This window comes from Chaetodon auriga, chromosome 10 (genome assembly GCF_051107435.1).
Source record: "Chaetodon auriga isolate fChaAug3 chromosome 10, fChaAug3.hap1, whole genome shotgun sequence".
NCBI classification, from domain to species: domain Eukaryota; kingdom Metazoa; phylum Chordata; class Actinopteri; order Chaetodontiformes; family Chaetodontidae; genus Chaetodon; species Chaetodon auriga.
Genome location: NC_135083.1, coordinates 14,015,410 through 14,030,416, shown reverse-complemented (window position 1 = coordinate 14,030,416; position 15,007 = coordinate 14,015,410). Strand labels below are relative to the sequence as shown.

Sequence of the window (15,007 nt, the reverse complement as noted above, 5' to 3'; positions counted from 1 at the left end):
CCCAGTAGAGCGTAGAGATTATAACACAAAACCTCATTCTCCTGGATTGGTGCAGGAGGAGAAGGGATAAGAATTGCTGAAGGGCTATATGCTATGTGCTATATGCTAATGCACAGGATGCATTATTATGCTTGGCACTGCATGGCTGAATGCAAGAGCAGTAATAAGAGCAGCTACTAATTTAGACTGTAAACAGGGAGGAAGAGGAGGACAGAAGCAATAGATAGAGGACAGGAAGAGAGGGTGGGGGGTGGGGGTGGGGTGGGGGGGTACAATAAAGGAATGGCCAGAATCCACAGAGGGTGAGGTGAAGAGAGAACGAGGGACGGAACAGAGGAGGAGGAGGGAGGGAGGGAGGCAGGGAAGAAGGGTGATGTCACCTCTAACAGGCAGCCAATGAGAGTCAGGGAGGGAGAGAGAGAGAGAGCGGCCAAAGGAGGGTGTGTTTTTCTATCACTGCAGCATCAGCAGAGAGGAGAGGGGCACAATCAATTTCATAGAAAAGAGGGAGAAAAGGCACAAGTAGATAAGGAGAGAGAGAGGGCAAAAAGGGACGCAAGGGGTTGTCAGAGGAAAGGAGCGTCACTGTGAAGGTAAGAGGATGTTTTTGTGACGAGGTGCACAGTTTGTCATTAAAGAGAAAGAGAGCGGGGGAGAGCTGGTGAGCGGATTAATTAGGCTGGTAGGTGGAGGTGGCTTGTTATGGAATCACACTTTTGCCTCGTCTTCCGTTGGCAGTAAAAGATGACAGTCTGGTTGATGTAAATCACTTTAACAGCTCCTTATTTGAATGTTTTCTCTCTGGGCATTTCTCCTATCTCCATTAAGTGTGTTGATGTGTCAGAAAACTATGAAATTAGAGCTATTTCAAGCCACTTAGTTTGAAAAAATGTGAAAATGTTAGAGCGCTTCTCTAGTTCAGTAGTAGTGGCGGTTGTGATTAAATCCATGTTAGCACTGCATTACTTTGAATTGTTAGAAGAAATTTGGAGTGTTAAAGTCAGGAGTCATGGATAACCTGTTGGTGCAGATTACTTTGAGAGAAAATGGCTTTTCTTTTGTTTTTGTGTGTTTGTCTTGCTGATTGAACATTCAGTGCGTTGCATGCAACAGGGTCTCCTCTGACATTAATATTGAATATGCAGCAGTGCTGTGTGCCATTGTACTGCCTCATTTCCTTGGTCAGATTACAAGATTTACTCTCTAAAACTGTACAAACCTGGATGCGTTTTGGATTAGCTGTAAAGATACATGTGATTTTTAGTACCTGCAAAGTGTACTGAACTGCACTTTGAATCTGTTGCATTACTATAGATTTATAGCAACGGTGTACTTTACGATTTCTTACCAGATGTGAAAACTATGTAATGCAAATATACTTTTTGCAATTCATGTCACATTATGCATTTTTCTGCAAACTGCATTAAATTTCTCAGGCAAATTAATTTCTTTGCCTGCCCTCCTGCTTCACTACTTTAATATGAATATTCGTTTTCTCTCCACATTCCCCTCCCCCAGCTAATAGCTGGCTTAATGCTAAAGTACTGCCCATGATTGCAATGTGCTGCTGCGAATTTCATCGCTGTGGAGGATGAAACTCAGCTGTATGGTGAACAGTACAACAGAGCAGACAACAACAATTTTCCAGTCTACCAATCTGATCTCCTGCAGCTGCAGTGGGTCTGTTTCGCAAGAGCAATGACAGAGATGGGTAACCTAAGACTACAGACCTTGGAGGGAAAAAAGAGAAGGAATCTAAAAAGAACTGGAGGAGGGAAAGAAAGAAAGAGAGATTCAGATATCAACAGGAGACGGAGAGTGAGAGATATTTATACGGAAGGAGATATCAGGGGAAGTACAAATAAGGGTGGGGCAGCGATGGCAGCAGACTGTGGAGGTGTGCCCATGAAAAGGAGGCACTTACCTGGCTGTGTGCCATACAGCTGCCTGCTGTCACCCTCTGCGGCCCGTCACACATCTGTTCCATCCAAAGGCAGAACATAGACAATGTTCCAGCAGTTGTGTTAACGTAGAAAACTGTATTGCCAGAAGCAGCTGCCAAAGGCTGCGAGCTTGTTTCGTCTGTAGGTTGTTTTTGCACGTCTTCCACTTCCACTTCCATCGTAAAGCTCTGACCAGAGTCCCAGAAATATGACCGAATGCACAAAAATATGGATGTGTGCGGATATACATACATATCTTTGTGCATCTGCTCATATCATACCAGTGCATGTGTGTGCTGGTGTTGTAGTGAACCCACTGTCTCTCTCTCTCCCTCCATCCCTCCCTCAGTAGCCTGCAGCTTGTCCCAGATGAACCCAGTCAAGGGACTGGAGGGGAGGGAAGGCACTGCGCCTGACAATGACTTGTTACCATCTGTACAACATCCATAAACATACTGCACTGCACACATTCACACAATAGATCAAGATACAGCTGCTGCTGAAGAGGGCGTGTTGGAGTGAATGAGTATGTGTATGTGTATGTGTGTGTGCCTGTGTGCGCGTGCATCCTCTCTGTGGCTGCAATGCTCCAGAGACCCACTGCTGGTCACATTATCATACTATTTAATGCAGTGAGGTTTGTATGGCAGTGGCAGGCAGATCTCTAGACGGTGTTGGGAGCTGCTGGTTTAGCAGGGATGTCGGAGTAGCTCGACTTGGACTATATGATTACCTTTGCTATAGTGTGGTGCAGAATGTAATCTCCCCTTTGACGCTGGGTTGGTTAATTGAGCTGTACCATCAAAGAGATGGATGGAAACAGGGATTTATGTGAGGAGAGAGGGACACAGAGACCGCAAAAAGAGAGGGAGAAGGCAGGGGAGGATGGCAACATAAAAAAGAGAGAGGAGGAGAGAGAGTGGACTTCCTTTTGAAAGGCAAAGCACTTTGCATCCTTTAATGTATGTGTACTGCTATAGCTATTGAAGAGGGTAGAGAGAGAGACAGAGGGATCAACTAGGATATAGAAAAGGGCAAGGTCACAAGGGAGGATGGGCTGTGGCAAAAGAAGGAAGCATAGAAATGAAAGGCGAGAAGATTAAGAGGAGGATTTCCAAACATTGTTTTTTACAGATAACTGATTATGATTGAAGAGTATGAGGGAAAAGCCCTGCAATGTGTGCTCTGATATTTCTGATTTTACCATATCAATTTTTATGGGATGATAATGTCAGAAGCTGGCCTTTTTCCAAATGCCTTTAGTCCTGCAGGTGAAGTGTAGAGCTGGTGTTGTGTAGGAGGAGAGGAGCGATCTGCTCTCACACTGCCAGCTAGGAGCAGCTCCAGGGAAGAGCAGCACTGCACTGGCCCTTTGCTCCTCAGCAACCTGTGATATCCTCAGGGCACCTTCGCCAGTCATCCTGCTCACCAAACACAGATATACCAACATACACGCATAAACACATCTGCGCACGCACAACTTCTGCAACACGCGCAGGCAACCACTCTGCAGAGATCCTGTTGCAGTGCGCCAAATTAAAGATTCTCTAATGTTGTCTCCCTGGCCTGATTACTTTAACGTCTGCTGCTGATCAAAGACCGCACACGCCACTTTCTGGGGATTCAGCCATTAAAACAGCGACGGGGTAAAATAAGGGTTAAGAGAGAGAACTATCGCTTAGACTGAAGTGCCAACAATAGCTGTTTCATCTGTGCTTTCCCTTTTATCCTCCTTTGAGAATAATAGTTGTAAAGTTACAAACTCACAAATGCAGATTCAAAGGTATGCGAGCGAACTCCCTTGAGTTATCTTCCAGTGTGTGCATGTCTTTTCGATGCCCTGCACGTGTGTGAGCGGACTTGCATGTGCACCTTCAGGATGCTGTCAAGATGGAGTCCCCCCCCCCCCCCCGACCCCACCCTATCCTCCCCTGTTTCAGCTTGGAGGCTGTTTGATTTAGACTGTGCAGATGGGAGTCAGCCCACTGCGTGTCAAGTAGGGGATCGTGTAGACATGCTGTCAGGGTTTGGAGGAGAATACATTGTGGTGATTTAGGGAGCTAAGGGTCAGATGGATTGACAGGCCAGCCATGGGTAAATGATTATAGAGAACCGAGGAGGAGGGAAGGAGGCCAGGAAAAGGGGAGAATGAAATTTGCAGAGGTGAAATGAGGCAGGCAGGGAGGAAAACCTAAAGCTGGAAGGGATTGATTTAAAAGGCAGCAGGATGGTACGGAGATGGCGGAAAGATAAAGGCTGTTATGGAAGATGAGACAAAGTAGAGGAGGATTGTCATGGCAATCTCTCTGAACCACCTTGTTCCAGTCATCACTTAAGAGTCACGTTCTCTTCTTAGAAAGCCAGAGCAAACCTTTCAACCCAGGTAATTCATTTTTCCTTTACCGCCTCTGCATGTCTGTTCTTCTCCATGCTCCTCCTGCCACGCAGTTCTTTGGTTTCACAGTATTCATTCAGTGGTGGACAGAGAAGCCATGTCGGGATCTTAATCAAAATAATGACTAAGGCTCCTATTAGTCTTCCTGGAAAGATGCTCTCAGACAAAGACTCATAAATCCAACCCCGTTATACAATTGAACCTGTGATGGAGACGAGGGCACAAATAGAGGCGTCATGTATGGAAATGAATTTAATTTGGCAGAGTGAATTACCTTATTAAAGCGTTCAGGAGTGATGGCATGAAGGAGGAGAAATTGTCGAATTCCCCTGGGTAAGAAATATGATATTGGCAGTTAAAATTACAAAACTGGAAACCCATAGTGGATATTACTTTGAATCGGGAGAGAAATTAATCACTGCCAAACCAATAACGGAGGCGCCAGATATTGTTAAAAAAAAAAAATCTTTAAATGAGAGAATTAAAAAAACTGCAGTGCACATTGAACACAGAACCAGTCAGGACAGCAACATAGCAATAAAGCTACACTGAATATGACTTAAGGCACAGAGGAACCTCGTGTCTGACCTTCTCTGTTTCGTCTTAATGCTGTCCTCATCTTTTTTTTTTGTCTCTAACAAAATTATGTCTTTGTCTCAGCGAAACAGAGAATTCCCCTTAGCGTTTCTCCATCTGGACAACAGTCAGCTCTATCAAAGAGGCTTTATTGTCCACATCAGTGGCTATAATTGGACTAAATTGACCCTCTGTCCAGTGTGTTTCCCAGTTGCGTCTATGAAGTGTTCTGTTGATTGTCAAAGATGTTTCTCTGTGCATTTATGCGCATGCTGGGCTCATAATGAACAGTGGCCAGTATGAGATGCCCGCATGAATGAATTAATTGTACATCAATACCAGTGTTGGATTATTGCCTTTCATTTGTGAAAGATAATGTCAAGTGTCAGATGATCAGTAAGTACGTTTTATGGCTTCTCAGTGAAAATAGCTTCAAGATTAGGTTGCGTCATACCTTTTTTCTGCCTCACAGAAAGTTATTAATGGTTTCATTTTGCCTCTAATTCTTTCCACCAGAAAGATCTTTTCAGTGCAGGAACTTTAACTTGCTAATCTGCTAATCGTTTTCAAAATCTTTGTAATCATTAAAAACTTATATAAAGAGCCCCTTAAGATTTTATCAGAAACTGAATTGAATGCTAAAGTTAGCATGCTTTTTGACAAAAACATTCATTTTGTGGGTTGTTTTATAAAGTATTCGATATGTCCACGGGGAAAACACTGTCTCAGAATCCAAATGATTGAGCATATTGAGCTTCAATTGTTTTCCTCACATCTTTTGCTCTGAGAAAAAACAACCGCAGACTGTAGCTACATTAAAAGTAATGTTAGATAAGTTAATGGTCAGTGAAGCCACCTAACCTCCATCATACTGCCTTTGGGTGCTTTTGGAAATTCCAAATAGCAAATTTAGAGTATAAAACATTACGATATAATACGTTCGTTTGTTGTATATGCTCATTTCTTAAGGACAATATCTCAGACAACTGTGACCATATTGTGATACTTTGGGGAATTATAGTCATTGCACCGTCCTGGCTTTGATTACATTGCACAGGCTGTTTATTAAGGGGACATGACAGCATTGGTTTACTAATTTATTGATTTGTTGCTGAAAGGCCAGCTGCATTTTTAATTAAACTTGCGGGCATGTTGCACATATCCCAGTACTGTCAGCTACTTCAGCACTGTTGCTTTGCTTGTTCTGGTAAGCTTTTTACAGGCCTTGTCAATACTGTTGGAATTAATTCTTCAGTTGTGCTCTGCGTTTTTCTCACCGGGTTCCTCTTGACAATGTTTCTTCATGTGAGGCCCAGTTTTTTCCTTTGCCAATACTAACATTTTAAAACAAACTATTTATTCCGATTACCATTCATACTCACCTACATCTGTTTCATGTGTCATATTTGACTTTTGAGTTGAAGAAGTTTATGTTCTGGCACTGAAGCATTATCACAGTTGAGTTGTTGGCATGTTTCCGTTTGCTCCATGAAAGCCTGGACTTGATTGCAACATTGAGGCTTATGCCAGAGAATATCCAGTCATTTGAAGCATCCCAGAAGCACATCCAAGAGTTTGCTGATTAAGATGATGTATCCTGGAACTCTGAAATAAACTTGTAGATTAATTAAGTCTATAAATTGAAGTGAAGCAGCGTTTGGTGTGTTGCAGCCAAGAGATGCATAGTCAGGAAAGCAAACATAAATTGTGCTTTCCGAGGCCTCGGTGTGCTGAATTGAATGTGACTGCCTCACACTGACTGAGCGGCGCACATCATCATTTTCTCACAGGTGAAACACAGTGTGGTTTGATTCTGTCCCAATCCATCTAAAGACTTTTTTATTTGGATTGTTTACATTGAAGTGCATTGATTTTGTTTCAGTTGGCTCTTCCCCACTCAAACCCACACTTCATTTGAATTAACTGTAAATGAAATAGATGGGGTACGAAACAAGAGCATCCATACACACTTTAACACAGCATCCTCAAGTACTGCAGGTGATGTAAGTAAACATGCTGTCTGTATTTGTCTCCTTTTCATGTCTCTGTGATGTTGTGACTGCAGTTTCTCGCAGGCGCTTTATCTGCTGTGTCAGCCATGATATATTCATTAGGGTTGGATTACAGAGAGTGGGAGGGGATCAGGTTTTGAGTGGGTTGTAATCCCCATACACTGGCCTAATTTAATCTCACCTACTGTGCCATCCTATTACACACTGCACCCACCACATGCATGCAGGCGTTGGCTGGGACAGAGCAGATGAGGGCCATGCAAGGTTAAAACAGGGTAATGTCAGACAAGAGGCATGGAGACAAAGAGGGAGGATTGTAAGAAAGGAGCTGCAGAGGAGGGAAATTGATTATGAGCAGCAGGAGAGGGATTCAAGTACAGGGAAAGAAACAAAATGTCAAGGAGTAAAGAAATGTCAGGGACAAAAGTAAAGACAGATGGGATTTAGAGAGGGGTGCTCTCTGTAATTCTGTCTGTCATGAGTAACAACAGGCGTATTGGCTTGCTTCTTTTCCTTCTGAGTGGGCAACCTTGTCTTTCAGAAAGCATATGAGAACACTTCTTTCATGTATCTCATGATATAAATGCAGGGAAAGTGTGCACATATAGAATTTAGTTCAAAAAGTTTTTTCCTTTCTCCTTTTAGCCTGTATTCACAGTATGTGTGTCTGCCTTAGTTTTTAAGGCACTGGCTACCCCTTTGGCGTCATTTCTCGAGGTGCAGGATAATCTGATAGACTTCTATAAACTGACCGTTTTATCTCCCAACATGTAAAATGTCGTTGTATAAAGAGTGAGAAAAGTCCACCTGTGGAGGAGGTTGGAGTGGTTGGATTGGTCAAACACAGGACTTTCATCCAGGAGACTGGGCTTCATGTTCATCCTGTGTGAAAACCAAACCAAAGTGCAACTGTTTCATAACATTAACCATGTCCTTATCATTGCTCTCAGCAGCCTTTATTTTGAAAGTCTAACTGGACACTGGTGCCAAGTGCCCGACTACATCTCCTCACCTCAGCTGGTGATGAAACATTAAAAAGATTGTCCTATATTTTTTGCATTTCCAACATCATAGTCATCATTATTGGCTTTTTTTGGTTATTAGACCTGTTGTGTCACATTTTATTACACACTCCCTACCTCACATTAATTCGTCATTATTGGGTTGGAAATAAAAACATTTACAGCCTGTCCACTGGGACGTCTCCCCATCTCATTCTATTTATTTGGCCAAGTTGCAAATAATTTGCACGTCAGGGAGACTTTACACTGTGAAGTGAGGGTTTATACAACATGTTCTGCTGTTTTCTTTACCAATATGACCTACATCCCTTTCATCATCCCTCCTTATCTGCTCATAGCCAGAATAAATTAGGCCATGCTAGGCTGCTACATACTCTTTCCACCTGAAGAGCTGGATGTCAGTGACTCTGTTCTGGTTAGCCTCTTCTAAATGCCGGCTTTGTGTTTTTAAATCAGGTTGTTGTTGGAGTTGTTGGAGTTTGTTCTCTGAATTGATCAGGGGTAATTGTGCATGGCGCTACAGAGAGCCTCGCACAATGCCCAAGCTGCAATAATGAGACACTATATTTAGCTATAAAACTGTCTGTTTACATCAGCCATCATGCTCTATTGCACAGCGGGAAGAATTGAGCAATTGTGTTTTTGTGGCCAAACTTCCAGGGCGCACTTTTCGTGTAGCGATTTTTGTAAATCATTTGTTGAAGAGAGGACTGAGTGATGTAGCAGGAAGCGATAAGGAGACATAGGGTGAGGAGGCCTCTTGTTAATATGAGGAAAAGATAAAAGGCCCAATCCCCAAGAGAAAACACAGGAGCAACAAGAAGGAAAAATAAATTTATTCAGGGGTACAGATGTCACATCGGGGGAAGGTGGGAGATGAGGAGAGAAAAGATGCAGAGCAGAAAACAAACCACATGGAGATAAAGAGAGATGCTGGGGAGAGTAGACAGAGCGCCCGGATATTGTTAACGAGCTTAACGAGGTAATTATAAGCAAAGACTTCATCCTCCAGGCCTTACACAGTTGGGTGGGGCAGGAGAAGCAGGAGAAAAACACTGAGAGAGAAAGAAAGGACGTTTATTATCAGTAACCTTTTAATAATGTTGATTGTACCGCTAAAGTGTGATCCTGCTCGTGGCTATGAGCAGGAAGTGTGAGAGGGTGGAGGTTAAGATGGGAAGACAATGTGGGAAGATAAAGAGAGAGGAGATGTGGGGAGCAGAGAGAGATGGCGGGGTAAAGGACAAAGATCCTGTCGCGATTAAAATGTCAGTGTACGCGGAGGCAGATGCACACCTGCCAGGCACACACACATTGACACACATGCACTCACCTGCATCTTCGCGGGCTGTGTACAAAGCGACTACGTGGCGCTAATTAAATAAGAGGAACACAACCCCTTACACAAATAGTAGAAGTCCCTAAAGGCTGAAGTGACAGGATAAAATCCACCCGGATGACTTCATCCTCAATTCTCATATATCATCCGTCTTTATAGCCTGTGTCCTCATAACTCTAGTCCCCCCCCCCCCCCCAACGCCTTTCCATCTCTCCTTCCATTTCCTCCATCCAGTGGTCCAGACAGTCTGTGTTTTATTTATGAGTGAGTGGTGAGCACTGTTTTGACCAGCCTGTGGTTCGGAGGGGGACAAACAGTCCAACGGTAAACGTTAGTGACAGGGCTGTTACTAGCCGTGCGGCCGTCATACACACTGTTCCCCGTGTCTTCGGCCTGTCAGCCCGTCTGCCTCCACAAGTCTCAGAAAAGCTGGTTTCTCCTTTCAGTTTGAATCAAGGAAAAAGTCTCTGAGGTGTCTGAGAAATGTTGTCATGCAAAAGCTGTGTTTGTTTGGCTATTACTAGCTGGCAGGAGTTGCTGACATGCTGTGTGGGTGTCCTATATAGGAACCTGCATGATCAGCATGCTTTAAGCAATGCTATCATGGGATGGAGATGATTTAGATATCTGCCACTATCGCTGGGGATTTAGCATACTAGAATATTGCCACAGGTTTATTTTCACCTTGAGAAGGTGTGGATCTGTGTGCGTTGTGTTGCTGTTTAGCCGTGGGAGTATACACAAGAGTATCAACAGCTGGCTGCGAGCATCTTTGCTTTGCGTGTGTCTACAGTATAAATGTGGATTGTCAGACCTCGCTTGCCTAACTCTCTATGAAAAGCTCATCAACTGGTTGTTTAGCTGCAGGGAAAGGTCACCACAGCTTCCTCTGCATCCCTGTGGCCTCTCTCTCTGTTTCTATCTGTTTTTCTTTCTCCCTTTCTCTCTCTGGAATTGGGGCCGAACCCTTTCTGTCATCTCTCATAACTGAGGCAAAATGGGAGGGAAAGAGAGATGAGAGAGTGCGGTGGAGTTGTGGCCACAGCTGGGGCTTCAGTGTACGGGGCAATACCCCAGGAGGAAAGGGAAGAGGGGGGGAGAAAAGAGAATGCAGGTGGAGGGGAGCGAGGAGGGAGAGGAGCAGTGAAGCTCTGCAAAACAGTATAAATAGAGAAGAGATGAAACAGCAACCTCACTTTTTTTTTGCTTATTCACTCTGTCTGCCTCCTGGAATAGATAATATAATACCAGATATACTTGTCACTTCCTTTAACTGTCTGGCGGGAGATGACGCACACACATGCACACACACAGACTGACGCAAACGCAGGCGGGACGGAACAGGTTGTCTATTTGCTCTCTTTCATTTTGCGCCTTGCTGAAAATTGCTGCGCGTTCCGGAAAATGTCATGTCCTTGATCTCTTTGCACCACTACACACTGGTGCGTGGAGGGGCTGGAGCTGCGTGGAGATGTGGGGTGGGGGATTTACAGAGATGTGGGTGGGGTGGGGGGGTCTGCAGCAGAGATGGGGCTGTGCGCCTCAGATAACGCTGCAGCTTTTGATGGAGCCTGGCCCTCCTGTGTTGGAGAGCACAAGCCGCTCCGCCTCAAATAGATCTCCGCTGCGGACTCCATTGGTAATGATTGGATTTAGTTACAGAGCAGAAATGGTGTGCTGATGATAATGATAACAGATGTGATGGGAGTTAGTCAGCCACTTAGGGTCGCGGGATTGTATCGATGCTGTGCCAGCCTGCAAATTTCCCCTCAGACTGGACAGTCTCTCTCGGGCTTGATAAAAGTTGATGACAGAGGTTGATAGAATGCTACCTGTAATTGCATTGTGTATGATCTTGGCTGGGTGGTAGTAATGAAGATGTAGTGCAGGACAGACGGAAGGTAGTGTTCCATAAGCTTCGTTCTGCAGGAGACTGGGAGGGAGGGGTGGGGTAACGGAGTTCAGGGAGAGAAAAAGGGGGAAAGAGAAGTTTCATTCTGATATAAGGAGTGAGAGGCAATCAGCGGGGAGCAGAGAATAGAGAACAGAAGTGAAATAGTTAGAGCAGTGCAAACAAAAGATAGACTTTCTGCAAAGACGACAGTCAGGAAGGAGCAACTCTTTCAAGTGTGGGGAGCATGTAGACATAACGGGAAATGGAGAAAGCTGGAGATGGGGAAAGAGCAAGAGATGGAGACACTGGAGACAGGAGATGAAGGTAGAGAGTATAAAGTAGAGATAGATGAGACAGAGAGGGAGAGAGGGTATGGGGGGATGGGGTGTGGAGGATGAACATGTATGAGGGGGAGGGGAGAGAAATATTTGCTGTGTGCGGCTGAGCTGGAGTCAGGAGGTTGTCATGGTGATAGCGGGGTGAGAAAAGGAAAGGGAGGCAGGAGTATTGACACCTAACCCTAGACACTGTGCACACACACACACACACACACACACACACACAATCACACATGTACACACACTACAACAAATAAAATCAGTCATGCATAACAACACTGACCTGCCACATCCTAAGTAAACACACTCACACTTTTTCACACAAACACACTCGCACAGGTGGCGCGTACAAATAAGCTGAGACCATGTTTGAAGCTCGGCGGCCATGTCACCATGCAAACCCTGTTTCCCATCTCTCTGCTGCCCTTTATCCTCACTCAGCCTTATTTGAATGACAGGCAAATCCCCTTAAACTGACTCGTCTTGTCAGACAATTACCTAAACTTCAGTTTGCTGCTGCGTGTGTGTTTGTGCATGTGTGCAGGTTTGAGCAACTGTGTGTGACTGTGTGTCTTCACATATCTGAGCCGTGCTGTTTGCCTGTGTGTGTTGATGGCACAGAGAGACGAGAGACAGAGGCAGAAACAAGCTGATGCAGAGACAAGCAGCACCTCCAGTGGGGTGTGATCTTCTGAGCTGGTGCACTCTCTTATATAATATCTGTATTTGTATATTGATTTTTCTTAAAAACAAAACGTACATAGAATGAAACTGCAGCAGAAAGAAACATCTCCAAACTGCAGCAGTCGCTGAAAGAAATGTAAAAGTTATCACTTTCTTGCATCAGAGTGCTCACAACAGCAGATGTTTATATGAGCTGAATGAATGGTTCATCACTGTGACCTGTTAGTACAGAGCATTTCCATAGAGAATAGTAATCTACTGAAGTGAAAATGAGTGTTTCTACCTTCAAAATGGAATCGAATCATATGAACTTTACTGACATTAGAAGTCTGCCTGAAAATACCTGGACCTCACACAGATAAATAGGATAGAGATTGACTTGTCGCTGCTCTGTGGTGAGAGAGTGTGGGGCATAAAAGAAATACAGCAAAGTGCAAACACAGCAGGAAGAAGGAAAGATTTCCATACTGGACAACAAACAAATCGATGAAATTGCTCAGTCAGAATGTTAGCACTTATATAAGACGTGGTTTTAGTCGTGTCCTGAAAGTAGACAGAGTGCTGGGGGATGCAGTTAAGGTAGATGATGGGACTGCGATCATTTTAGTCTGGACTTAGGAGACTGGACTGTTTGAAGAGAGCTACAATATCCATTATTTTCTCTTCTCTCGTTTCTTCTCATTCATCCACACACCATCACCCCCTTCTATTTCCACTCTGTTTCCACTCGATAGACATTTACTAGGTGTTGAGGGGCGTTGCATCTCCTTCCTCGTCCCCAGAAGGCTTTGTATTTGATTAGATGAGGAGCACTTAAAGGGAAGTGCTGCTTTTGCAACTTTTAACAAAGTTAATGGGATTTCCAAGAAGCCGTTGGTCTGACCTGGTTAATCATTTTGAAGATGCCAATCACCAAGTCCTGTGAGCTAAAACTGCATCTGCTCCGCCTCTAGTCAGTGACATCTGACTGGTTATGCTCACACTGTTTTTGTTTGCTTTTGTTGTTAATTTTTTTTTTTCTCAACTGTGGCAGTGGTGGTGTGAGTTTGTACAGTATTTTCTGTTTGTGGGTGCAAGCATGTCTGATGTATGTTTTTTATTCATGGTCTTCATGTATGACTCCTGCATGTCTACACAAGCCCAGTACTGGGCTAGAAAAAAAAAGCTCCAGCCACTTTCCCACAGTCGTTGAACCACTGGGGCCCTTCCATGCAAATGTGTTAGCAAAGCACTATGTGTGACCTTGCCCTGGCAGCAGCTCATTTCCCTGAAGTGGTGGGAAAAAAAGGATTACATAAAACCTAAGGAGACCTTGTCAGATGTTTCAAGTTTAAATCTTTGCAAGAAGCTGTCTGCAGGGAAGCTTAGAGCCAAAATACCTTTTGAAATTTTATAACAACGAACGTGGTTAAGAACCTGGGAAACACAGAAATGTCATCAAAACAAAGACATGCCACAATTTCAGGCAAATTTGTATTTTTGTTATGTTTCTTGGGTAAGAGGGCTTTTTTTCAGTGTGACACAGGTTTCTCAAGTGTCTAACCTGTTGTGATAGAGGTTGAAGGTCACACACACACACTCCGCCCCTCTTCTCGGGGTGTGGCTGGCCAGTTTTCCCTGTGGAGGCGCACACGTGTCCTTGCATGTCACACGAGCCTCTGGCAGCTGTGTCCTCCAGCACTGTATGGACCACTTATCACCTGACCCAAGGGACCACTCCCTCCTCCCCTTCCTCCCCTCTGTCTGCTGATGACTGACTGCACAGCCCCTCCTCAGACATCACTACCTGCAACAGCTAACACGAACCTGCCCCCACCTGCACACTTCACTTGACGCAACCCAGAAACACATACAAGTGCACACATATGCTCCCGTTCACACCTGAGGCTGATCAGATAACCTTAGCACTACAGCTCTCTCTTTGAGGCTCGTAGAGCTTTCTCTTCTGCTGCTTTATACCGTATTTATGCATGGCTGACTTGAATAACAATGTGACCTGTATGGAAAAATCACCATTAAGTCATGTGTAAGGTTATGTTTTGTTCCCTTCTTGCTCATATATGTGTTTATATATGTTAATGTGTACACACACACACACACACACACACACACACACACACACACACACACTATGACTGTTTGAGCATCTGCTTCAGTGGCTGATTTCCCTCTGGTGCTGTTGCATACTGTTTGTTGTAGCTGGTTTGTCATCTCCAGCAGTGTTAAGCTGCTGCATCTGGTTTCAGGGCTAACACTGACAGATAACTATACTGATGTCAGCTTCTTTTAACTGGCCTGTCTGGCTCCAGTTAGATCCCTAAAGGCTTTACTAGCATATTCGCATAAAATCTCCTTTTCACCCGCCTGATCTCCCTCTAATTTGTCTCTCCAAGGGATGCACGGCCACATACAAACACGTTTACTGTAGAATCTCGCCGAGTATCACTTCCTCAAACAGCACATATCGTCAGGGAAGAAAGACAAAAAGAGAGAGAGAGTGGCAGTGAAGGTCAAAAATGCTCATCAATATAAAAAATACAAGCGAGGCTGTTAGCTCAGAGGAGAAAAGGGGAGAGGCTGACTGTGAGAGATAAAGAGCGAGAGAAAGCAGGGGTATAGGACGGAGCAGTAATAGGAAGCAGGGAGGGGAGAGAGGGAAGGTCACTCCTAATAGCTCTTCCACGTAATTTCATAATGTCATGATTGCCTCTATTTACTATAGCAAACGCCTTTAACCATCTACTGTATGGACACTAAACCATTCTGCCACAAAAATGTACCTCCATGAGCCGCATGCATTCATC

General features: G+C 44.3%; 1 protein-coding gene across 2 annotated transcripts in view; it reads left to right on the top strand.

The window, feature by feature from the left end:
• Nucleotides 1–431: 431 nt before the first annotated feature.
• The window catches only part of l1cama (L1 cell adhesion molecule, paralog a), a 40,440-nt gene continuing 25,864 nt past the window's right edge, over nt 432–15,007 (top strand). For both annotated transcript variants that reach the window (XM_076740179.1, XM_076740178.1), the window contains exon 1: nt 432–593. The gene's annotated coding sequence lies outside the window, so the exon portion shown is untranslated. The remainder of the gene's footprint in view (nt 594–15,007) is intronic.